We start from the raw sequence: 25,982 nt of genomic DNA, 5'->3' as shown, positions 1-25,982 counted from the left end.
TATACTGAGAGCATTTTTGATTGGAAGGAGGGCAGCAAACAGATGAAAGTGGAAAAGATACGCAAGAATTTTATAACAACCTGTCACTAAACCATTGAGCTGCATACTTTGAATCCTAAGATCATAGTCTCTGTTGTGCTTTTGTCTCTCCTTATACTCATAGTGCTTAGCATAGTGTCTGGCATGTAGCAAGTGAATGATAAATTATTTTGATTGATTGATTGAATGAGGAAGTAGAAATAGTATCAAACAAAACAAGAAAGAGAACAAAATCAAGTATAAACAGAAAGGGTCTTTGCTAGAAGTGTCACAATTTTAAGAGCATTTAGGAACTTATTCCCTAGATATTAAGATTAAAGTAGAGAAGATAGTAAATTCCTAGAAAATAAATCACAGATAAAATCCCTATGCAGTCTTTAGGGTAATAACCTGCAAACACTTTGGAGGTCATCTTTGAAAAAGTATTAGAAGGAAAGAGATAAGTTTTCAGAATTTATATTCCAGAGCAGAATACATCTTTAAACTGACAAAACTGACAGAGAGGAGTAGAAAATAAAAGAACCCACTTTACTTATAGTTTGATGCCTTGTAAAAAATGTATTTGATGTGGTAAAGTAAAATTCCACTTCAGAGGCTCTCCTCCACACAGTTTTTCTTGTATATGCCAAAATTATAAAGGAAAGGATTCCTTGAGAGATGGAACAACATGGATTATTTTGTTCAATGACTGTATGATTATTAATATCAAGCAAGGCATAGCAGGGAGATGTATGCCTTAACATGTTTTCTGCTCAGAGTCAATAGATAACATGGGGTTCACATAAAAGAGGAATTCTGTAGAGATGGTAAGGTTTTCTAGATGATTCTATGTGTGGATGACAATATCATAATTCTATCATGGCCCAGAGCACTTTACAAGATTTTGAAAAAAATTTCTTAATCATTCCAAAAAGTATGGCCAAACTATTCACAGTGCTGGAGGGGGATGACAAGGGGATAAGCAATTCCCATTATCAAGACTACTATATGTAGCTGGGTGGACAGCCAATAGAGTTCATCCTACAGTGCCATATCTTCGTTGGATACTGAAAATAGAAATAAACTATTCTTAGGACTGTATAGGATAAAGACATTAAACAAGAAAACTCCAAGTAGAAAAAAGTATTGTTTTAATAACTCTAAGTTTCTTTCTGGGGAAAAAAGTGGTTCATTACACCAGCAGATGGTACAAGTTGCTAAAAGAACAAGTGAAAGATCTGTAATTATAGCATTCTTGGTGGATGGTGTAAAGAATATCACTTGTCCCTGAAAGCAGATGGAGTTGATGACTGGCTAGAGTGCAAAAACAAACAAAGAGAAACAAATATACCCAACCAGAAGCAGTAGTGAGCTAGACCTGGTGAAGAGCAATATTGATAGGTGGAAAGTCTGGAACTGCAAAAGTGTCATTGAATTTTACTAGTGGTATCCTACTTTTCTCTGACAGAACTGTTTCCTGCCAAATAGCATACTCTAATGCTCTTCACCAGGTGTTGATCTTCACTGTGTATTTTAATGCAAATATTAAATACAGCGTGATGTGCCAGGCACTTTGGTAAACTACAGGAATACCAAAAAAAAGGCCAAAAAAGTCCCTGCACGGCATAGATAATTTAATGGGGGAAAATATTCAAACTAGGTAAAAACAACACATATACATAATGAATTAAAGAGCAACAATAGGGAGAAGGCACTACCTTTAAGAGGGCTTAAGCATTAAGAAAAGACTTCTTGGAGGTAGTATTTTAGCTGGGGTTTGAGGGAAGTCAGGAAAGCTGGGAGACAGAGATAAAGAGAGAAAATTGCTGGCATGGAATGCAGCCAATGAAAATGCTTGTTGTCAGAAGATGTAATGTCTTGTCTGAAGAACATGGAGGTCAATGTTACTGGATTGCAGAGTTTGTGGAGGATAGTAGGTATAAAAAGACTGAAAAGGAAGAAAGCAGCCAAGTTAAAAAGAGCTTTAATAGCTAATCAGAGGATTTTGTATTTGATTCTTGTGGTAGTAGGAGGGTGACATGGTAAGACATTCACTTGATGAAAATCAATTTGACAGCTAAATAAAAGATGGGCTGAAAGGGGGGAGAGACTTGAGGCAAGGAGACCAACCAGAAGGCTATCTGTATAGTCAGGACATGAGGCTGTTGGGTGGATTGCCTGAAGAGAATTTAAGAAAAGACATGGAAAGGGGCTATACTAGATGAGAAGGTACAAATGGATTGTAGTAATTGAAGACATAATTCAGTTAGTTTACAAATCAATGAAATGACAGTCATTCTGATCAATACAATGATACACCACAACTTCAAAGGATATATGATGAAAAAATGCTATCTACCTCCAGATAGAGACCTGATGAACTCAGAGAATGTAAATTGAAGAATGTATATATTTTTTACTTTCTTCATTTTTCTTGCTTTATCTTTTTTTGAAAATAATGCAGAAGTATGCTTTACAGGATTTCACATGTACAACAGGTATTATATTTCTTGCCTATTCAATGGATGGGAGAACATTGGAAGGAGGGAGAAAATTTTGAAATGAAAATAAAAATAAAACTTTTAAAGAGGATAGGTAAAACAAAAGATTAAGTTCTCTGAATTTAAGGGCAAATTACATTTTATGTGTTGTTCTTTCGATTTCCTTATGCTTATACATTGCTTACAGTTGTCAAAGAACTTTCAAATTTATTGCCTTATGGGGGTAGAAGAACAATTGTTCATAAAATATTTCAGTTATTCTTAAAGGATTATTTCTAAGACCCATAAATGAAGACTGAAAAAAACACAAAAAAATGGAAAGTAATACATTCCACTTAAAATGAATACTCCTCCAAGGGGAAAAATATATCAAGGTGTATGTTTAATTTTAATAACTTGCATTCAATCAAAGAGACACAAGCTATCAATTATTTATTTCATAGATTGACTACAATTAAATTATAGTATTTCATTATCCTACATAACAGAAGCAGAAGATGAACTTAGATTAATCAATGCTATTTTTTATTCCCATCTATAATTTAGTTTTCAACTCCTATTTATACTTTAAACACAGTATTTGTGCTCAAAAACAGTCTGAAAAATATAGGCTGAATTTAAAAAAAAACTTATTATTTTAATTTAATTCAAAGCAAATAACACTAGGCTCCTACTCTAAGACAATTGATTGCTTACTGTGGATAAAAAGGCAAAGATAAAATAGTTTCTGGACCATATAGCTTGCATTCTAATAGGAGATTTTCCTTAGTCTATAACTATAAGATTTTAGTAAAAAAAAAAAAAGATAATAATAATTAATATTGTTTGTTGTTGTTGCTGTGTCACTCTTTGGTCATTTCAGTGTTGTCTAACTCTTGGTGACCCCATCTGAGGTTTTCTTGTCGAAGATACTAGTGGTTTGCCATTTCCTTCTCCAGCTCATTTTATAGGTGAGGAAACAGGCAAATAAGGACTGACTTACCCAGGGTCATACAGCTAATAAGTGTCTGAGGTTGGATTTTAACTCATCTGCCTGACTCGAGGCCTAGAAGTCCATCCATTTTTCTATCCAAGAAGCAAATATCCAATTGTTTGAATATATATAATATATATGTGTGTATATTTATATATATGTATTTTCAAATGTTTGTACATACAAAGACTTCAAATTATACTTACCTGACATTCCCTTCCCTTTCTCTAAGGTTTATGAAAAGAACCAAATCTTTTATATCTTTAAAATACCATCTCTTGGCCCTAAGCTGCCATATAGTGGAAAGAAAACTGAACTGGAGGTCCAATAAAGACATGTCTGTCACTAATTTTCTGTAGGACCTTAGGCAAATTAGCAAAGTTATTAGACATGTTTCCACATTTATTTTTTATTAATTGAACTAGATATAATCAAAGATTCCTTCACATTTAGAAATCCTATTATCATTCTAGCCCTAAAATTCTGTGATATTATGTGCGTATTATTTAAATATGCTACGTAGAGTTAGAGAACCTTCACAGGCAGAGTACCCATTTAGGCTGCCAAGCTACTAGACAGATTTAAGTAATCATAGTCTTCTGTTATTTCTACCCACCCACCAAAAGTGCAAAAAAAGCAGGATGGCAGTGCTTATTTGTTCACTATACTTTGCATGTTGCACCGTTTAAGGCATAAGAAATATGGGACATGGGCTACCTACCAGAAATCTAGAGGAATTTACTTTGGCTGATGCAAAGCTTTTTTTTAATAGAAGGTATTCAAAAAGATTTCTTACTGTGAGTCACTGGAGAGGCTATAGTCAAAGAGATCTACAGGGGCATCATTCTTGGATAGTGTCCTCAAGAAGAGATCCCTTCCTACCACAAAATGATCAAAGGATTCACAGTAGAAAGGCCCCTTCATGCTGACATTGCAGTCATTTCATTTATAAGCATCATAAACCCCATGGGTGATAGATGACTACAGCTCTTGATGATAAAGAGAAGCTGACATTGCTTTATTATCTTCTCAAGGTTAGAAATCAATGGTTTACTTGGGAAAACATCTGTTTGTAAGCTCTCTTTGATTCTCTCAGGGGCCATATTTACATGCTGAGCATTAAGCATGCCAGAAATGTGAAGTTTAAATTTCATTTGGCCCAATTTCTATTTCAACAGGCCAGGAAGGCTCTCTCTGAGAATAAAAAATCAATTCAAATTACAGGATAAGAGCTGAAGCTTCCACTCACTAGTTTGTAATCAAAACAAATTAGATTTTTAACCACAGAAATAATCATCCATTTGAAAATAGGTAATAATAATAATAACAAACATAAAACAATTATCGCTTATTATTATGTTCTCATTCTTCTTGTCATTTTCAATGGTGTTCAGATAGAAACAGTCCTAGCAAAAGTCACTATCCTACTATTATTATATTCAATGTTCTATGAGCTACTGAACAATTAGATAAACTAAGTGGGGGGGGTGTTCTAGTTGGATAAAAGTATAAAGAAGTAAGCTTATTCTCTCTAGATTCACTGAAAATAAGTGTATGCTGGAGTCAGCTACATTGGCTTGTGAAAACCGATTGTTAAATTTTTCGTTTGAGCGTTTATACTTAAGAAATTTGGAAATTCTAAAAATCAGGGCTTCCTTATTCTTTTTTTCAGTGACTATACCTAATAAAATTATGGAGAAAGTGCTTATAACACCAATCAAACAAAGTATGTTGCACCCATGGCCCCTCCAGGATATGGTTATTAAACATTTACCAGCACACAAGTGACTTGAAGTATCTTTTGTCCAAATATGGTGACATATAGGAATATAGGGATCATAGATGGATAAAGTATGTAAGAAGCACTTATGAGCCAGGCACATTTTTCTCCCTCTCTCCTTTCCCTCCCCTCCCCTCTTCCATGTTGGGCAATTTGATAAAGTCTATATCTATATCTATAAAGCTATCATGTAAAACATTTAGTAACAGTTGTAAAAGAAGAAACAGATCAAAAGGAATAAAACACAAAGACCAAAGTGAAAAAATATGATTGACCTGCATTCAGAGTTCATCAGTTCTTTATCTGGAGGTGGATAGCATTTTCCTTCATGAGTCCTTTGTACTTGTCTTGGATCATTGTGTTACTATGTCATTCACAGTTGATCATCGCACAATATTGTGGATACTGTGTACAATATTTTCCTGGCTCTGCTCATTTCACTTTGCATCTATGTGTACAAGTTTTTCCAGGTTTTCCTGAAATTTACCTGTTCATCATTTCTTATTGCACAATAGTATTACATTACATTCATATACCACAGCTTGTTCAGCCGATTGATGGACATCCTCTCAATTTCTAATATTTTGCCACCATGAAATGGGCTGCTATAAATATTTTTGCACATGTAAGTCCTTTTCCCTTTTTACAATTTCTTTGGGATATAGACCTAGTACTGGTATTACTGTCTCAAAGGTTATGGGTAGTTTTATAGCCCTTTGGGCATAGTTTCAAATTGCTCTCCAGAATGACTGAATCAGTTCACAACTCCATCAACAAGGCATTAGTGTTCCAATTTTCCCACATTCTCTCCAACATTTATCATTTTTTCTTTTTTTGTCATATTAGCCAATCTGATAGGCATGAGTTGGTACATCATAGTCATTTTATTTTGCATTTCTCTAATCAAAAGTGATTTGGAACACTTCATATGCTTACAGATAGCTTTGATTTCTTCATCTGAAAACTGTCTGATGCCAAACTGCCAAATATCCTTTGATATCAATTGGGAAATTACTTGTATTCTTATAAATTTGACTCAGTTCCCTATGTATTTGAGAAATGAAGGCTTTATCAGAGATATTTGCTGTAAAGATCATTTCCCAGCTTTCCTTCTAATCTAGGTTGCATTTGGTTTTGTTTGTGAAAAACCTTTCTAATTTAATCAAACTTATCCATTTTGCATTTCATAATGTTCTCTATCTCTCATTTGGTCACGAAATCTTCCTATTTCCATAGATCTGACAGGAAGACTATTCCTTAGTGTTCTGATCTGCTTGTGGTGTCACCCTTTATCTCTAAATCACGTACCCATTTTGACCTTGTCTTGGTATGCAGTGTGAGATGTTGGTCTATGTCTAGTTTCTGCCATACTACTTTCCAGTTCTCCTGGAAATTTTTGTCAAATAGTGAGTTCCTATCCCAGAAGCTGGAGTCTTTGGGTTTTTCAAATAGTAGATTACTATAGTCATTTATTACAGTGCCTTGTGTACCTAATCAATTTCACTGATCCCCCACTCAATTTCTTAGCCAGTACCAAACAGTTTTGATGTCTGCCACTTTATAATACAGTTCTAGATCTGGTACAGCTAGTCCACCTTCCTTTGCATTTTTTTAAAATTAATTCCCTTTATATTTGTGACTTTTTGTTTGATGAATGTTGTTACTATTATTTCTAGCTCTATCAAACAAACTTTTGATAGTTTGATTGGTATGGCACTGAATAAGTAAATTGGCTTAGGCAGAATTGTCATTTTCATAATATTGGCTTGACCTACCCATGATCTTATTTTATTTGTCTGAAAAATGTTTTTATAATTATGTTTATATTGTTCCTGGGTTTGTCTTGGCAGATAGATTCTGAAGTGTTTCATATTATTTACAATTGTTTTAAATGGAATTTCTCTTTTACTCTCTTGCTGCTGGACTTTGTTGGTCATATAAAGAAAAGTTGATGATTTATGTGCATTTATCTGATTTCCTGCAGCTTGGTTAAAGTTGTTCATTATTTCAAGTAGATTTTCAGTTGATTCTCTGGGGTTCTCCAAGTATACCATCATATCATCTGCAAAGAGTGATTGTTTTGTTTCCTCATTGCCTATTCTAATTCCTTCTATTTCTTTTTCTTTTTTTTTCCAAGGGAAAAGACAAAGTTTATTAGGGATTCACCATAATGGGTTGTCTTAAGAAATGCCACCCTTTGTGACACCTGTTTTCACAAGCGGTCCACATTCAATCTACTGAGCTAGATTGAATCTGAGCACCTTCATGGAGGCAAGATGGAGATTATATACACAAAGATTGTGGGAGGGACCAAGGGGTGGTCTGGGGTGAATAGAGGAGGGGTCTAGAGAGGGTCTTGAGGAGGAGTCTAAGGAGGATCTAGAGGAGGTCAGACTCCAGGGTGGGAAAATAGCTGAAGGCTACCTGGAGATGACAGACAATGAGAGAGCCAGGGAAACTAGGCTAGGATATAGATATTTTGATCAAGATTAAGGGTGGGTTAGGCTAGGTGGAGATTTGGGCCTAATGATAATGTGGGGCTTATGGCCTTAGGGGAAGGCTAGATCTAGTTGGAAGATTCAAGGAGAGTTTAAGGGGGCTCCCAGAGACTGTGCCCTCATCATTCCCCCTCAAACAAATAGGGCCCAAATTCTTTTGGGGTCCAAGGGGATTCCCACAGTCTAAACCCCATTATTCCACCCTCAAACAAATGGGACCCAAATTCTTTTGGGGTCAGGGACGAAGGTCTCAGCTTCTGAAATTGCTTCCTGCTAGCAAGGGGCATAGAGCTGTCCCTGCCTTGATGGGTCCAGTTCAAGGGCTACATAGTCTGAGCAGTCATCTGGAAGTTGATGGCATGGAGCATGGAGGAGATAAACCTGGCAAAGAGGTTAAGCAACCAAGCACCAAACAGATAGTATAGGAGTATAGAGGAAGGCCAATTTCCCTGGTGTAAAAGACAATTTCCCTGGAGGGAATTAAAGATGACTATTTCATTTCTAGCTCCCCTAATCACTTGGTCTGTGTACCACACTGCTTCAGGGTTCAGGAGTGTGTGGCACACCTGAAGAATTAGTTCAGGGGTATTTAAGAACAAGGTTTGATTTTTGGTGAGCCTGTGGCTAGCCAGACACTGGTGGCCCTCTGCTTCTAGGATGCTTTAGGGAGTCAGAGCTTCTAGGGGATGGTCTGCTAGAGGTTTAGAAGGTTCCTCAATTGGAATGGCTGTAGCAGCCAGAGAATCTAATTGTTTTGCAAAACAGGCAACTGGCTTGGGGTCAAGTCCTAAGGACTGGGTTAGATCTCCCAAAGCCTGTCCTCTCTTTTCAGTAACATATGAAGTGAAAGGTTTTTCTAGATTAGGTAGAGCTAATGCTGGAGTGGTGGTCGGTTTAGTTTTCAAAGTCTCAAAAGCTTTAGCCTGGTCAGCGCCCTACTCTAGAGGGAGTGAGCCAGGGCCTTGAGTGCCAATTAATGGTTGCAGTCCCTCCCAAGCCTTGGGCTTAATTGGATATTGAAGGCTATAGAGGGGAACTATGGCTGGGGTGGCAGAAGTAGCTTGCCCAGGAATTCCCTGATCCCAAACAATTGGCTCAACCCTCTCCCACCCCTCTGGAGGAACATGGGGAGGTCTGGTAAACAGAGGGAAAAGGGAGTTATGAGGTTTAACTAGAGAAAATTGGCTTCCCAATTTCACCATCAGGTCCCTTTCCAACAAGGGGACAGGGCCAGAGAAGGAGTGTTGAAACAACAGATCCTTGATGCCCATGACCCGATGGGTCTAGTGGTGTGTAGGGCCAGAGTAATTAGTTAAGACAAGAGAACACAGCCATGATAAAGTGGGTAGCCTTACCTTCAGCCTCAATTTTGCCCAGGTCTCTGTGAGAGAGGTGGAGAAAATGGGAGCACTGCCAAGCCCCAGGCCTTCCCCTCCTTTCAAGTCTTCAGAAGACTGGAGGACAGGGTACTGGGAGGAGGTTCTACCACTTTTCCAACCTCGGGGACAATCCTTCCTCTAATGTCCCTCCTGGTTACATCCTGGAGGTGTGGATCCTGGAAGCTTCCTCCAGGGGGTGCCCTAGAGGGTCACTCTTTGGACCAGTGACCCTCCTTGTGGCATCAAAAGCAGGTTTCCCCACTGCCCAAGTTGCACGGCTTCCTCCAAGGGGGTGCCCTGGAGGGGTGCTCATTGGATCTTTTCCTGGCTATGACGGCAGCCAGCAATTGAGTGTGTTCTCTGTCTCTAGCTCTTTCCCTGCATTTTCTTTCCTTTGCTACAACCAAGTCTGTGGGAACTGGAGCTTGGAGAGGGATATAGGAAGTCTTGCTTCCGGGGAGGGAGGGGCTGGGAGGTGGCTGCTGAACTAAACCAGACTGCAAGGCCAGGACATCTGGCTGGCAAGGGAGAAGATCAGCTGGTACCTGAGGAAGGGTAGGGGTCAGAGAGGGAGATACCAAAGAGATCTGAATGTGCACCACCGCAGAGAGTGGCTAGGGGAGGAGGTACTGCTGTGGGGGCAGGGCCCGAGGCTGGAACCTGAATAGGGGTTGCCTTGGGGGTAGGGCCCATGGCGGTAGATACTGCAGGGCCTGAAATAGGGGCGGGCCATGAGGCCAGAACCTGAGTAGGGGTCCCTTCGTGGGAAGGGGCCACAGAGGGAGGCACCTCAACCATACCCTTGGCTGGGACCTGAGTAGGGGTCACCAAGGCGGGAGGGGCCATGGGAGGAGATGCAGGGTAGGAGACTTGGACCATGAAGGAGGCAGGAAAAGAGAGGGGTTGCACAACAGGAAACCAAAGGAAAGAGGGAATACCCACGGAAGGGGGAGCACAGGAAACAAGGGTGCTCCAGGGAGGTTGGAGAACAGGAGGAAGGGCTGGGGCTGAAGCCCTGGGGGCCATAAGGAGTGGGTTATCCAAAATGTCCTGTTGACCCCCATTGCCCTTTTGTGGTGGGGGGGCTCTAGCTATGAGCATTTTACAATATTTTCTGAGAACGGGATTCCAAGAGAGCTTGAGGAAGGTCATTATGTAGGAAATTTCTCTCCATTTTCCTTCTTGCCAGCAGTATAGCTCTAGCTGCAAGAGAGTATTATATTGTAAAGTTCCCAAAATAGGCCAATCTTCTTGGCCTTATAGGCAATATTGCAGCCAAATAGTATTGCAAAGGAATACCAGCTTTTTCTTTTTAAGTTCTTTAGAGAACTTAATTTTTTTTTTTCCAATTTTGTATGAGACAACCCAAGGGTGAATTTTTGGGGACTGAGGAGGATTGACCCATTATAGGCTGGGGGGCTTCCTCTGCAAGGAGGATCTGGGAGTGAGCCTCAAAAAGGAACAAAGCAAGACAGAAAAAAAAATTAACACAAAAAGAAACCTGGGGTTTTCCAATTCCCTAGTGCTGAGAGAATTGAGAAAATTGGGCATTCTCTTCCAGATAGGGCATCTGTCCTTGTCCTCTATGCTTCAGAAGGTGTGCCCAGGTCCATGGCCTTGAACATAAACCACTGGACAGAGAACCTGAGAGCGTCAGGGTGAGTTCGAGACAGCAAGCAGCTGCCTGACCTACTGGGCACCTGGGAAGTCAGGCCCAAAAACACCTCCAAAATGCCTGGAGAGCAAGAAGGGGATTGGGAGAGGGAGAGACTTACCTTCCAGTCTTGGCTGGCGAAGAACTTGAGATGAACAGTATTCCTGGGCTCAGGGAACCAAAAAAATTAAGAGGTTTAAGAAAAATGATGATAGGTAGGGAACCATAGGTTTCTAGGGGTGCTCAAGACCCCAAAATATCTACACTCTTGGTCCTGCCAAAAGAATTCAACTGAAGCCTTCTCAGCCAAGGAAAAAGACAAAGTTTATTAGGAATTCACCATAATGGGCTATCCTAAGAAATCCCACCCTTTGTGAAGTCTGTTTTCACAAGCATGCCAGATTCAATCTACTGAGCTAGATTGAATCTGAGCCCTTCTATTTCTTTTTCTTCTCTTCCAATTACATTTTTTAATTTAACATCCACTTAATAACATTTTGTGTTCTATATTCTCTGCCTCCCTCCTCCCTCTTGCCCATTTCTTGAGAAGGTGTAAGGACAATCAGTAAGTGAAAGATCTTTCCAGCCCATTGAATAGGCCTCAAGAGGAGCCAACAAAGGGAGGCCTGATTAGAGGCAGGCCCACACCCTTTCACCAACTAGGTGTGAGGCCCCAGGCCCACAGCCTTTTGCTAGTTAAGTAGATGTGGGCATGAAGCCCTCAGGGCCCCAAGGGGAGGTGCTAAGACCAGAGCCAATGGTATATGCATTGAGTTCTAGTCAATCAGATGCCAGCTAGGACTGTATAAAAAGAGAGCCCAGAATGGGGAGGAGCAGAATTGAGAGCAGCAGGATTCAGAAGCAGACATCAAGAGGACATTGAGGCCACAGACATTGAGGGAGAGCCAGCATCATGAGAGACTATAGAGCAGAGAGCTCAGAAAAAGAGATACTTGTGGAAATCAAGGAACTTGGAGTTGGCAGAGCTGCAGGAGAGAGTGTTGAGCTAAGAGTTAGGATTCCTGAGTGATTGTTTACAGGAAGGCCCTAGCAGGGTGGAGGTTGAAGAATGTCTTGGCTCCTTGCTATAATACTCTGTTATAATTTCCTTGTTGCTACATTGAGATGGCTTTATTGGTTTTGGAATATAATTGCTAATATATGGAATTGGAATTATTGGGCCTGGGATTGGATTATCTCTTGTCTAAATAAATGTTATACTTCCTCTGCCTTGTATCTAGAGAATTTCTTATACTTTGAGATTCTGAAACCATTCGGATGTTCATGGTCATCTTTGAGGTCATGAATCTTGCCTTACTGCTATAGAAGGTAAGCAATATAATATAGATTATACATTTGAAGTCGCGCAAAACATATTTCCCTATTAGCCATGTTACAAAAGAAAACAGATAGACACAGAGAGAGGGAGAAAAAAAAAGAAAAGAAAAAGTATACTTCTATCTGCACTCAAAGTTCATCAGTTCTCTCTCTGGAAGTGGACAGTATTTTACATCATGGATCCTTTGCATTGTCTTGATCAGAGTAGCTAGGTCCTTTATGGTTGATCATCCTTACAATATTACTATTACTGTGTTCAGTGTTCTCTGTGTATGTCTCCGTCTCAGGTGTGATTCTCATAAAAAATTTATTGTTGGATTCTGGTTTCTAATCCATTCTACTCTCTGCTTTTGCTTTATGGGTGAATTCATCCTGTTCACATTCACAGTTATGTTTACTAGCTGTGCATTTCTCTCCATCATATTTTCTTTTGTTTATCCTTCTCTCTCTTTTTTTATGCTGCCCTTCCTCCAAAGCCTGTTTTGCTTCTATTTACTTCCTTTATCTCTCCTCCCTTTCATCATCCCTACCCTGCTTTACCTTATTCCCTTCCCTTCCTACTTCCCTGTTGGGTAAGATAGATTTCTATACCCAATTGAACGTGTATATAAATTTATTTATTGTTTGTTTATTGTATACATATACATACACACATGTGTTTATATGTGTGTGTATATATACATAAACATATATATATGTGTGTGTGTATATCTTCTTCAATGTGTGTGTGTGTGTGTATCCGCTTTAAACCAATTTAGATGAGGGTAAGTTTCAAGTGTTTCTTGCCATCCCCCATTCCATTTTGCCCTACACCATAAAATTTCTTCGTTGCATCCATCTTTTACATGAGTTAATTTTCCCAGTTCTTCATTGCTCTTCCCAGTGCAACCCTCATTTTACCTTTTCATTTTTTTGAGATCACCCTAACATAACTGACTCACATTCATACCCTCTGTCTACATAGACTCCTTCTAACTGTCTTAATAATGATAAAGTTTTGGGGAGTTACCTATATCATCTGCTGGTTAAAGATCTCTCTACTCAGAACCACTCACTTGATCTGGGTCAAATTCTATCACTTTAGTCTTCAAAAAGGCCCTTTCCCCTGGCAGGGAGCTCAGCATTTCTAATCACCATTAAAATGCTGTTTTCAAGTGTCCTGTATAGTTTTATAGATTACCCAACACAGACAGTGATGGTCTCAATTTCTTTTTCCCAATTCTTCCTCTCCTAGCTTCCAGGCATAGATGTCGGATAACTTAGTATAATAGGTAACATTTATAAAGTGCTTACTATATACTAGGCATTGTTCTAAGCACTTTACAATTATTATCTCTTATCCTCCCAGCTATGCTGAGAGGCCAGGGCAATTATTATTCCCATTTAACAGACATGGAAACTGAATCAAACAAAGGTTAAGTGATTTGCCAAGGGTCAGACAAATAGTGGGTGTCTGAGGCTGAATTTGAGCTCAGAGATTCCTGACTCCAACCTGGCTGCTCTATCCACTTCACTACCTAGCTCTTCAGGTGATAACTATACATTCACAACTATTAATGCTCAAATATCACATTCCCATACAACATGAAAAGGCAGTTTTACATGGCCATAACTAAATTTACACATATTCAGATTAATAGGAAGACCAGCAATGGTCACATAGCAGAGAAGATACTGGACTTGAAGTCATGAAGACTGGGATTCTAATCCCGCCCATGACATTTTCTAGTTGTGTGACCATAGGCAAGCATCAGGCATTTTTTAAGACTAACTTACAGACAGGTTGCACTGAAGAAATCAAGTAAAGCTCATGGTTAAGATTCACTTCAGTTTGCACAGTTGGGATATTGTAACCAAAATAGTGTTAATTAATAGGAATAAGGAAAAGACAAGCAAAGCCAAGTGATATATTCAAAGTTATGCTAATGACTTCCAGTGACCACAGACTAGAGGATGAATGCCTGGATACCTTTATGTTCTAGGTTGCAAGTATAAGGCGAATGGAGATAAACATTAGAATCTAGTTGAGACAAGAGACAATAAGATGGAATAGTAAGATGGAGAGAAGCATGAATTTGATGTCATATACTACTCCCAATATCCAGCACTTACACATCCATTTAAACTTTGCATCGCATTTCTATCATTGTGTTGTGTCCTCACAACAACCCTGGGAAGTAGGTGCTGTTATTATCCCCATCTTACAGATAAGGAAACTAAGGCAAACTGAGGTTAAAGGACTTTCCCAGGTTCTCAAAGCTAATAAGTATCTGAGGCTTGAGGTCTTTCTGATTCCAGTTCCAGTAATCTATCCGTTGTACCAACTAACTGTAATTCCATACGTGTGGCACAAACTCATTTTTTTAAAAGTGTACATAGCTAGCTCAATTCTTGAACATTCTTCATCTTGTTGCCCCACCTCCAGAGGGAGCACTGACATTATTTGAAAGATTTCACTACCAATTATGTTAGGTTACAAGATTGGGTTTAGACAGGGTAATTGAAAAAAAGGTGAAAAGCTTTTATCATAAATGTGGGATATTTTGAATAATATTTAATTTTTTCCAATTACATGTAAAAAGACATTTAACACTCATTTTTTTAATGTAACACTGGTTTTGAGGAGGGGAGTATTACAAAATCTAGTCCTTTAATATCCCTTTAGCCTCATGCCTTATCTAAAGCATATCAGTTGAGACCTTACCACCAACCCCTCTTAACTATGGTTCCCCACCTTCATGCCATAATTCTGTTAGGAAAGAGGACTTTAGCAACACTATCTGAAGAACCATAGGCCAAGTTTAATCCTCATAGGTTACATATACCTGCAGAAACAAGCAAACTGGAGTAATGCTGACACAGCTCCTAGGTTACCAGAGCTTTATCAGCTCTTTATCAATTTAGTGATTATACACACCTCTACAGGATATCTTTTCCCGTGCTTCACAGCAAGGATCCAACTGAATCATCTATAATAGCATTTAACCCACTTCTGATTTTTTTTTAAGTTGGTCAGTAAGAATTCATTGAGCCTACTGACTAGAAAACATTATGCTAGGAGCATTTATAAAAACCACGTTCATTTGAATATTGTCAGTGACTTAAACTCATTGAAAATAGTCATAAGACTAGATATATGCAGTATTTAATCATTTAATAATTCAAACTGAAACTTAAAAAGGGTCCATGTACTACTAGGAAAAGATAAGAAATATTGTGTTATGTGTAATAAAATCTCAGGAAAAGATATCAATAACTCTTTCTAGAAAGTAAAACACTGAAAAAATCTTGAAATACATTTAACAAAAGCAAAATGAAGTAGTTTGGATTTGGAAAATCCCAAAGAAAACTAAATATTTCATCATAAAATTAGAATTAGAAAGTGGACAAATAGATAAAAAAAACCCGTAAGTTTCCAAAGACATGTAGTGCTATCCCAAGTCCTCACATAATAATGAATTTTATTGAACTATAATTCTTATTTATTAAAAATTTGTTTCAACAGCTACAATGAAATGAAACATTTTTGTTTTTATGTTCGTACAGGGAGCATTAGAGGACACCATGCTCATATAACATATTAAGTACACCATCATTTGTGTATCACCCTCTAATAAATCCCTACATTTCATGATTTGAAGGAAATTCAGTGTCTCAAAGGTTAGAAAACATAGGCTTAAATTTTCAAGTCGAATCTTTATCTTTTACTTGAATTGAGCTTAAGCATTAAGTTTAAATTAGGTTTTTCTTGAGAAAGCATTTTTGCTGTGGCATTTTTCAACAGCATTCTTCCTGCTAAGTATTTCTCTTCCTGATTATTTAAGAAAACACCTAAGTCCAGCTTCTTATATTCACTCAGCACTTCTGCTACTCCCCAATAGTCCCCATGCTCTGTTCCTTATAACCTAATAGAAATGCACCTGAATTCAACTCTGTCCTCTCCACCACTCTGTACAGATGTGTTGGAGGTAGAGGAAAAGCTGATACCTTCCTCTGGCCCTGAAGCATCCCTGCTGTTATACAGTAGCTATACAGCCAAAGAACTGAAGAAAAGATGTAGCCAGGGCAATGTGTCAGCAAATGCTTGAAGGAAAGGGAACTGTAATACAGCTGAGGATGGTATCTTACCCCAGAAGTAATCTGAGACAAAGAATGAGGTGGTTGAAAAGTAAATTCTGCAGAGTGGGAGGAGACTGAGACAGATTTGATGCACAGCTCTCCAGAAAACCATTATCAAAGGGGAAGGAATCAGAAAATGAGCAACTGGGGAATATAAATTTTAAGACTGAAATTGCCAAAAATCTCAGGAAGAATACTCAAATAAAAATCTTGAATTCAAGCAGATGAACCAACAGAGATGATATTAATGGAAGAAAGGAATATGGCTTCCAATCTTCTAAAGATCTCTGACCTAATATTGTAAGACAAGAAAACATGAATCAAGAGTTAATGAGGTATACAGGACTTTCTGGATCACTAGTAGATCATGCAACATAGTAGCATGTTCTCAAATGGTTCCCAATTTTAAAAATAATTAAAATCATCTTTATTACCTTGGTCAAAAGGAAATAAGTATATATGTGTATATACATATACACACACACACATATATTTTCATTTGTGTGTGTGTATCACTTTATGCCTGGTTATATATTATGATTGTCATTGGCTAGAAACAAGATCCCAAGAAGATAAAGGCAGTTGCAACACATTTGTCCTTTTGATGGTGTCATTCACCTTTCACTTTTCAATAATGATTACAATTTTGATGCTACTACTTGAACAATCTATTCATTTTAAGGGGAAAAAAAGACTTTATAGATAATGATATTATAGCCTCTCATAGGTCCTAGGATAATTGGGCAATTTGCCTTGGGCAAGTCACATTCCTCTGAGAAGAGGGGCCCAAAGTTATATTAACCTATTAACTCTCGAAAACTAAAGGTACACTTGCCATTTGTTAATTACAAAGTTTCTAAGTAATTAAAGATCAAGACTAGTAGATTGATAATAAATGGAGCACTTTTGTGAGGAAATTAGAAATGGGACCACAACCAACTATATCTTCTATTTATTCCTTCTTGTAATACAATTTATCTTCCAAAGCAACAGGAATGATGCCTTCACACTTTCACAGCCAGGATTAGTGGGTGTTTCACAATATTTGGTCTGATCACATCAATGTCTCGGGATAAATGTTCCATTAAACTGTCAACAGTTGTTGTCAGTGCGTAAAAATACACTAAGAAATGCCCTCCTCTGTTATGTCTTATGTCTATTCGACACTCAGTTTGAAATGTCCAGAAAGCAATTGGATATGTGAGACTGCAGGTTACCAGAGAAGTTGGGGAAAGATAGGCATATTTTTGACCGTCAGCATATAGATGGTATTTAAAAGCATGGGAACTGATTAGATCACCAAATGAAACAGCATAGAGGGGGAAAAAAGAAGCAAGGCCAGGACAGCACCCTGTGCAATATCTACAAGTATATGCCAGATGAGGACCCAGCAAAGGAGACAGAAAAAGGGTGGTCTGATATGCTTATCACAGGAGAATCAGGATAGGGTGATATTCTAGAAACCTAATGTGAAGAGAGTGTCAAGGACAGGAGGGTGCTCAACAGTACCAAAGGCTGCAGAAAGGTAAGGCAGGATGAGGATTGAGAAATGGATACTGAGTTTGTCAATTGAAAGATCATTTGGAGAGAGCAGTTTCAGGGGGGTAATGAGGTCAAAAGCTGTATTATAAGGGCTTAAAATTGAGTAAAAGGAGAGAAAGTGGAAGTCAAATAGAAGATTTCATATTTCATCCTGTAGGCAATAGAAAGTAACTGGATTTTATTGAATAGGGCTCTCATATTATCAGATTCATGGAATTTGACATCTGAGTGGGAAGTGACTTAAGGGAGGGAGATCATTCAGGAATTTCAGTAGTCTAGGCATGAAGTGATGAAGGTCTGTAGCAGAGTGGTGGCAGTGTCAAAAGAGAAAAGGGGGTATATATAAGAGATAACATAATGGTAAAATCAACGGGATTTGGAAACAGATTGGGTCTGAGTCACAAGTGAGGAGCCAAGGATGATCTGTTGGTTGAGAGCTTCAGTGACTAGGAGGATGGTGGTACTCTGGACAGAAATTGGGAAGTTCCGAATGGGTGAAGGGTGGGCAGCAATATGTGAATAAAGGTAATGAGTTCAGTTTTGCATATGTTGGGTTTAAACCTCTCTTCAGATGTGGCCCAAGTTCCCTTGTATCCTGACTGGCTCAGCTTCAGGTGACTAGCGGGGTATCCTAAATACACGTGGGTAATTCTGGGTAGCCATTTTATTGTCCAGTGTTTTATGATACAGCTTTGAGCCAGCTCACAAGCATTTGATGTGCCGTTGTTGGGATTTCTGTGGAATACATTCATGAGTAGGATTAGAGCCACTTATTGCTTATCAAATACTAAAATTATCTGTGCAAACCCATTTGGGAAGATTTCCTTCCTCAATTGAAGAAACATTCATATTATGTTTAATGTACTAGAACCTCTTTCTCTTGAAAACTAAGAGTAATTATCTTTACTATTGATCATAACTTGTAACTTCTTAGCTTCCTGCTAAAAAATCAGCAAGTTTTCTCTTCTACATGTAACATTTACTAAAAGCTCTGTTGAATAGGCTTCCCCTTCCCATTCATTTGCCTAAATGGAAAAGGAATTCTAAGAAGGAAATCATCGCTGTGGGTTGATCACTACAGGATAGGAGTAGTGAAGGAAAAGAAAAGGACTCTATCTCAAGCTTTGTTTTGAACTTCACAGTCCCTAACATGGTATCAGAATGGAATAATTACCTAATAATTAGAATGTTATGTTCAGTGGACAGAAAAAAAAATTAGGCATACCTGGTGAAGAGAAAGCTATGGTAAAGACATGGTGATGAGATTGAGCATATCACATATAAATAAAGTTTAAAGAATTTAATTAGGAAGCAGTAGAATATAAGGGTGAGCTTGGGAGGTGGTATGACAAGGCTCAGGTGTTACTTCTTTTATGCGAAGATTTTTCCCCCTTCCCAAATAGTGGGTAAGAGGAGACTGGTTTCAAAGGGGAGAGAGTGAGTGGAATGTTTTAAGGAGTAATGAGATGTGTCAAAAATAGATACTATGTTCTCTGTGGTCTGGAGAACCATCTTCTAGGGGCTCCAAGTAATGTCATATGGAATTTAGAAGGTGATGGCAGTGGCAAGTGTTTATTGCAGGTTCACATTTCCTAATGAGTCTATGGTAAGTAGGAAAGACACTGCATTCTACAAGAAAGCATTTTGAAAACAGCTAGATAAGGGAAAGTGAGTGGGAGAATGAAGAAGCTAAGAGCACTGAAACCTTACCTTGGAGCCCCTCCCTTGGCCTGGGGATTATGGCACGTATGGGATTTTAATTATCCATACCATTCAGTGTAGAATATTACCATACGGAGAAAGCAATCATAAAAAGCTATAAGGTAACATGTTTCCTATAACTTTCTGAATCTGAATCATAGCCAGCTAAACTCCTCTCTATAATTCTGTTCAGTGGAGATGAGCAACTGAATATATTAGTAGATAAAGCCATGTCACCTGATGAAGAGCTTGTAATACCAACCCAAGAAATTTGAACTTGATTCCAAAGGCCTATTCCTTATATTCTTATTAATTTAGGCTACTCTTCAAGGCTTGAAGAATGCTGAATTTGAGTCACAAAATGGATGTTTCAAATCTTGGCTCTATCACTTACTGTCAACGACCTTGAAAAACTACAACTTCCACAGGCCTCACTATCCTCACCTGGAAAAGAAGATTGGACTAGAAGGCCTCAGTAGTCACTTCCAGTTTTCATTCAATAATAGTATACTTGTCAGTCTTTGTGGATAGTGGCATTTCTCGTGGATACTTAATTAAAAACATGACCATTCCCTCTCAAACTTCTATTCTGTAACTACAAAAAAAAACTTCTTTTATAAAGAACTGCAAAAGTAACACCTGAATCAGGCTATCTGCTAAGACGACAAAAGTACACAGAACATCTGTTCTCCTAATTATACACTTAATTATGACTCTTTGTTAGGTTCCATTTTTAGACATAGAACACAACACTGCATTTCTTGACGTTTGATATAAGTGTTTCATACAAACCTTAGTTATATGTGAAATCAAGTTCTGATTATAATCTAACATTTAAATCAGAATTTTTACTTGAACCATTCTAGATAATTATGCCACCCACACAACGATGTAGAGAAATGCCCTTGCATACAAATAACAGGTCATTTATAAAAAGGAAGAAACAAAAGAGGCCAAAAATAGACATAGGGATCTACTAAACATATCCTTTTGGAGTGTGATTTACATCCTCAAATTGCCACTGTTTGTGTCCTTTCACACCAGTTATTTTTAAATCCCTTTGAGACAAGCTTAGAATATTAACACGTGAAGTTTACTTAGAAAAAAATCCATAATTAACTAGTTCAAACCCCCTAGTGAGGTAATTAAGCTTATCTTCATCTACAGGATTTGATGTTTATCTAGTCACCTTCCTTTGCCATTGACAACTCTCAAAGACACAAGGGATGATAAAATGTGAAGCAATCCCTTGGAGAAAAAAAAGAAGGGGAGGGGGCAATCAGTGCTTGTCATATTCCCTGATATTAACTGGCTAATGCACATATTTGACCAGAACCTTGTAAAAGTTGGTAAGATTAATATGAAGAGATTCTCCATAGAATTCTAAATTATACAGTTCAATTAACATATTTGAGGTAAATGCTATTCTTATCTTCATTTTACTAAAATACCAAAGGTGTCCCTGAAAAATTTGTTAAGAAGATGGAGTTTTTAATCTTTTTTATGTGTGTGTCATGGAGCACACTAGCAGATTGATGAAACCTAAAAAAACCACTCAGAGTAAAGTTTTTATATGCATAAAATAAAAATATGGCATTAAATAATTATTGAAATAAAGATTTTTTAATAATTCAAGTTCACAGACATCCTGATCCAAGGACCCCAGGTTAATAAACTGTAGTCTATAGGTAGTAGGTGGATACACTTGAGAATATATTTAGTTCTTTTAGGGGAAGATTAATTCTTTCAGATAAGAGAGTGATTTATGTACTGGGAGAATCAACTTTCAATAGGATGTCTAAAGTAGTGACAGGCCACGCTTCAGCAAAGTTGGTGTAATGGTAATCAGGGCAGGATTTTTTGCTGTTCTTCTCTTTTGGGATGTTGAGGCTGTCAAGTGCCTTTACAGAGTCTGGCCTTTGTTTGAATGGGGAAGATAAAGGGGAATCTTTTTGTCTTGGAGTGTTTCTCAGCATTAAGACAATCTGGAGCCATTTATATGATGTAGTGCTCCTGGTTGAGTTGCTTTCCCACACACTGGTTTCCCATACCCTAAATACTATCTTGGCCCCAGCCCTCAGGGTTCTGAGCAGGGTATACGTACTGGAAGGTTAGTGTTTGACTTTTGGGGTACACTCATTAAAAGAGTGATGAGACTTTGGGCAAGCCATTGAAATAGCGCCCCCCCCAGGCTTTGAAATCCAGATGTTGGTGCTTCTCTGGTAATTATTGTGATTTGATCAGACATGGTCTGTCTGTTGATGTTTGTAATTTCTGTTTTTATTTGCCCTGAAGTTTGGGGGGCTGAACTTTTCCCCCTGAAGTAAGTGAACGATATATAGATATAGATATAGATATAGATATAGATATAGATATAGATATAGATATATGTTTAATTAAACTGAGATTGTTAACCCCTTAAAGTTGCTTCCCTTAGAAAAGCAGATCAAAGAACCTGTGTTGGCAGTCCTTCTGCTTGCTGGTGTTATTGGTCTTCCACTGCCACAGCAGCTGCTAGCAACATTGTTGTTACAGTTGGTTGCTACATGTGATGGGATTTGAAAGGTTTACCGTAAGGGACCCCCCTAACAATAATATTTCTCCTCAAGGTGGGGAAACTGGAGTTTTCCAACAGGCCATAGAAGATGCAGAAATATAAGCAATCTATTCTTTCAGTAATTAGAAGCTGAAGTAGAGACCAATTCCCTTTGCAATGCAACTGAATTTATCTCAAATAATTCTTATAGTATTTTTCCATCATGAATTTTATTTGACAGTGTCTTATTCTACTAGTCTCATCCTAATTCAAATTGTGGAATACTTGTTGAATTTTGTTTCTAAGCCTTAGTGCCAAAAGTACTAGTTCACATAATAAAAAGCATATATTCAGCATGCATTATGTGCCAAGCACTCTGCTAATTATGGTTCTCCTGTTCTTTGTACACATAGTAACAACCTTTGTCTTCAGTGTGTTTCTCTCTGTTCCCAGGTATAGTCTCTCCTTTCTTGGGTAACCAACAGGCCTCAAACCTATGAGTGAGTTAGGGGAATGTCTAACCCAAGCATGTGAAGACATCCCCTGGAGGAATAAGTAGATTAGAACAACTTGTTCCAGCAGCCATGAAGGTAGATGAAGCAGGCATTGAGGAGTGCTTAGAGCTTGATCAGATATCAAAGATGCCAAGGCCATCCAATGAATCATGGACCATTGTCAGTCATCTTGACTCTTGTCTTCTCACTGGACTTTGATGACTCAGAAAAGAGAGTGAGGCTGACAACTTTATGCAACTCTGCCTCATTTAAATGGAATTCATACAGAAGTAAAGATATCACCTTGTGATGTCATTTATCCTCTTTGAAAATGAAAGAGGAACAAAAACAAGTGTCAACCAAACTGCCTTGTACATAGCAGACACAATATTCATTGATGTGAATTCAAATTCCCATCTTAGAATTTAGGGAAGTTGATGTGCTGAACAAAATATAAAATTAGACATTTTCTCCAATCCCACTAACCCCCTCATCCACACATACACACAAAAGAGGAATTATTTGCCAGAGGTGGAGAAACAGGTATCTCTATTAAACAAGAACCCAGAATCCCAACAAAGTAACCATATTATAAATGAATAATTTTGATATTGTTCAGTTGCATCAATTCATTATCACATTTGGGTTTTATTTAGGCAAAGATATTGGAGTGGTTTGCCAATTCCTTTTCCAGCTCCTTATACAGATGAGAAGCTAAGACAAACAGGGGTAAGGGTCTTATCCAGGGTCACACAGCTAAGATGTGTCTGAGGCTTGATCTGAACTCAGGAAGATGAGTCTTTCTGACTCCAAGACTGGCATGCTATCCACTGTGCACCCAGCTGTCCTATGAATTAACAATAGAGAATGTTGATCCCTAACACTCCCTGACCATACTGCCTCCCCTCTGGCAGGACATACATACTGACCCATGAGCTTCTGCTCTTGGTCTCAATAATTTCATTTCTGTTGGAGTCTGAAACTTTGTACTACTGTATTTCTCCCAGTATTCTGCTGCAAAAAGCAGCAGACCTCAAATCTTTCAGGCCTTCTCAGGAGGAAGTGGAGGTATAGGAAAAGGAATTCAGGTTCTACCTGAGATGGATCTGGATTAAGGAAGCATAAGGCTGTAGAAACTGGCCAGGATACTCATTCCACCCTCCTCAACCCAGAGACAGAACTAAATTAAGGAAATGGGAAAGGGGATCATTATGTTGAGCTTCCCTGGGTTTAAATAAAAGTGACTAACACACAGCTGGGGTCACTCAAAAACCTCCCAGAAGTTACATGGGGCAGAGACAAGACCAGTTAAAAGTATATTCCCTAACACTGGCACCTAAGTGGAGCAATGAATGAGTGCAGGAGCTGAAGGCAGGAAGACTCATCTTCATGACTTCAAGTCTGTCCTCAGACATTATATAACTATGTGACCCTGGGAAAGTCACTTAACCTTGTTTGCCTCATCTGTAAAATGAGTTGGAGAAGGACATGAAAACCACTCCAGTACCTTCGTCAAGCAAACCCCAAATAGGGCCAAAAGGAGTCAGATACAACTGAAGCACCTGAACAGCAACAACAACAACCTAAAAGGAGGCTAAGACAGCTTTGAGAATAGCCTTGGGGATATACCTACTCTCAAAGGTCAAGAAGTGATAAAATGAGTGACAAGTGAATATGGGGGTGGGGAGAAGACAAAAAGAACCAAAAATCTTAGGAAGAAGGAATCTGTTTTTAAAATCTAGATAATTTAATAAGAAATATATTAAAATCAGTAGGGAAAATAGATAACAAGATATGTGAAAGATTGTAAACGCCTCTGTTAATACTGAAATACAAAGGAAATTATACCAAAACTTGATAAAACAGAACCCTATGGATTCCAAGAGTGCATGAAACCTCACAAGGCTCTTCTAGAACAGTTCAAGAGAGAAATTAGAAACTTGAGAAAATAATTTAGACAAGAGCAAATGGTAAAACTTATGGTTCACAAAGAGGGAATAATTAGCAGATTAGAAAAACTTGAACCCACAGAAGAGAATCTCTCCAAAGAAGCAAAAGCAAAAACAACAGATTGAAAATACAAACATATTCAAATGCAGGACAATATGCAAGAAGAGAAGTCAAATGCAATCACATTAAAAGAGCTTATGATCTCTATAAAAGTACATTGATCTCAAAGACATGATGCATAGAGACAACATAGGATATAGCCTTCCCAGAACATCTCATCAAAAAACTTGAATACTATAGTTCAGAAAACAGTGAAAGAATAAAAATTTATTAAATTTTCCCTCTTCACATGCAATTACCCTTCAGAAGGATGACACATAAAACATTAAAGTGAAAAATATCTTAATGTGAATTAAACAAATTCATTCCAATCATGGGAGCTCATTGGGCCCATGTTTTGCTAAAGATTCTGATTAAAATTAATCTATAGAAAGAGATCCACAGTACAGATAGAGCATTTCTGTTTTGTGGCTAGGTCAAGAATAACCTAGAAAGGGAGGGATAACAAGAAACTGAGCTTCCTGGAGGGAAGAGGATCAATAAGAAAGAGGGAGGAGCTATTTTAAAAGTAGAAGTAACTGTGGGATAAAAGACAATTTCATTTGCCTCATAATTGTGATGGTCTAATTATGTCAATCAAACTACAAGCATTTCTTAAGTACTTAGTATGTGCCATGCACTGTGCTAAGGGCTGGAAACACAAACACAAAAATGAGAAAGTCCCCTCATTACAGACCCTTACATCCTATAAAGGGAGACAGCATATGTACATATAAGCACATATCTAAATATGAGGTGATTTTGGTGGGTGAGATATTAGCAGCTAGAGTGATCAAGAAAACCTTTAAGTGGAATGTGGAACTTGAATTGAGCTTTGAAAAATATTAGCATTTCTAAGAGGATGAGTTGAGTAGGCAAGCTTTCACAATATGCAGGACAGCCATCATGAGAACAGAAAGCCTGGCAGCTTGTCTGAATTGTAGAGTATGTCAAGGAGAGTGATATAATAAACCTGGCAAGGTTGGTTGCAGCCAGGTTGTAAAGGGCTTTAAATATCAAAGAGAGGGGATTATATTTTATCCCATAGGCAAGAGGGAGAAACCGAAGCTTCTTGAATGGCGTGACCAGACCAGTGCTTTAAGAGTATCTTTGAAAAAGTGTGTGAAGGATGAATGAAGAGTGGAAAGACTTGAGACAAGAAGAAAAATTTGCATGTTACTGTATTGTGTGGATAAAATTAGATCATATAAAATGTTGGTTATAAGTGCTCTGAAAACTTTAATGAACTATGTAAATATTATCTGTATGACTGTTTTTATAATCATTATACCATTGAAACACCTTTGTTGGTGATATGAATTTAAATGTTGGGACACCTCCATTTTAAAAAAAAATACTCTCCCTGGCCCATTTCCTTAACCCTCCAAAAATGCCTTCAC

This window comes from Trichosurus vulpecula, chromosome 4, assembly GCF_011100635.1.
Source record: "Trichosurus vulpecula isolate mTriVul1 chromosome 4, mTriVul1.pri, whole genome shotgun sequence".
Lineage (NCBI taxonomy): Eukaryota > Metazoa > Chordata > Mammalia > Diprotodontia > Phalangeridae > Trichosurus > Trichosurus vulpecula.
The sequence above is the reverse complement of the archived record's forward strand: the minus strand, read 5'-3'. Positions refer to the sequence as shown.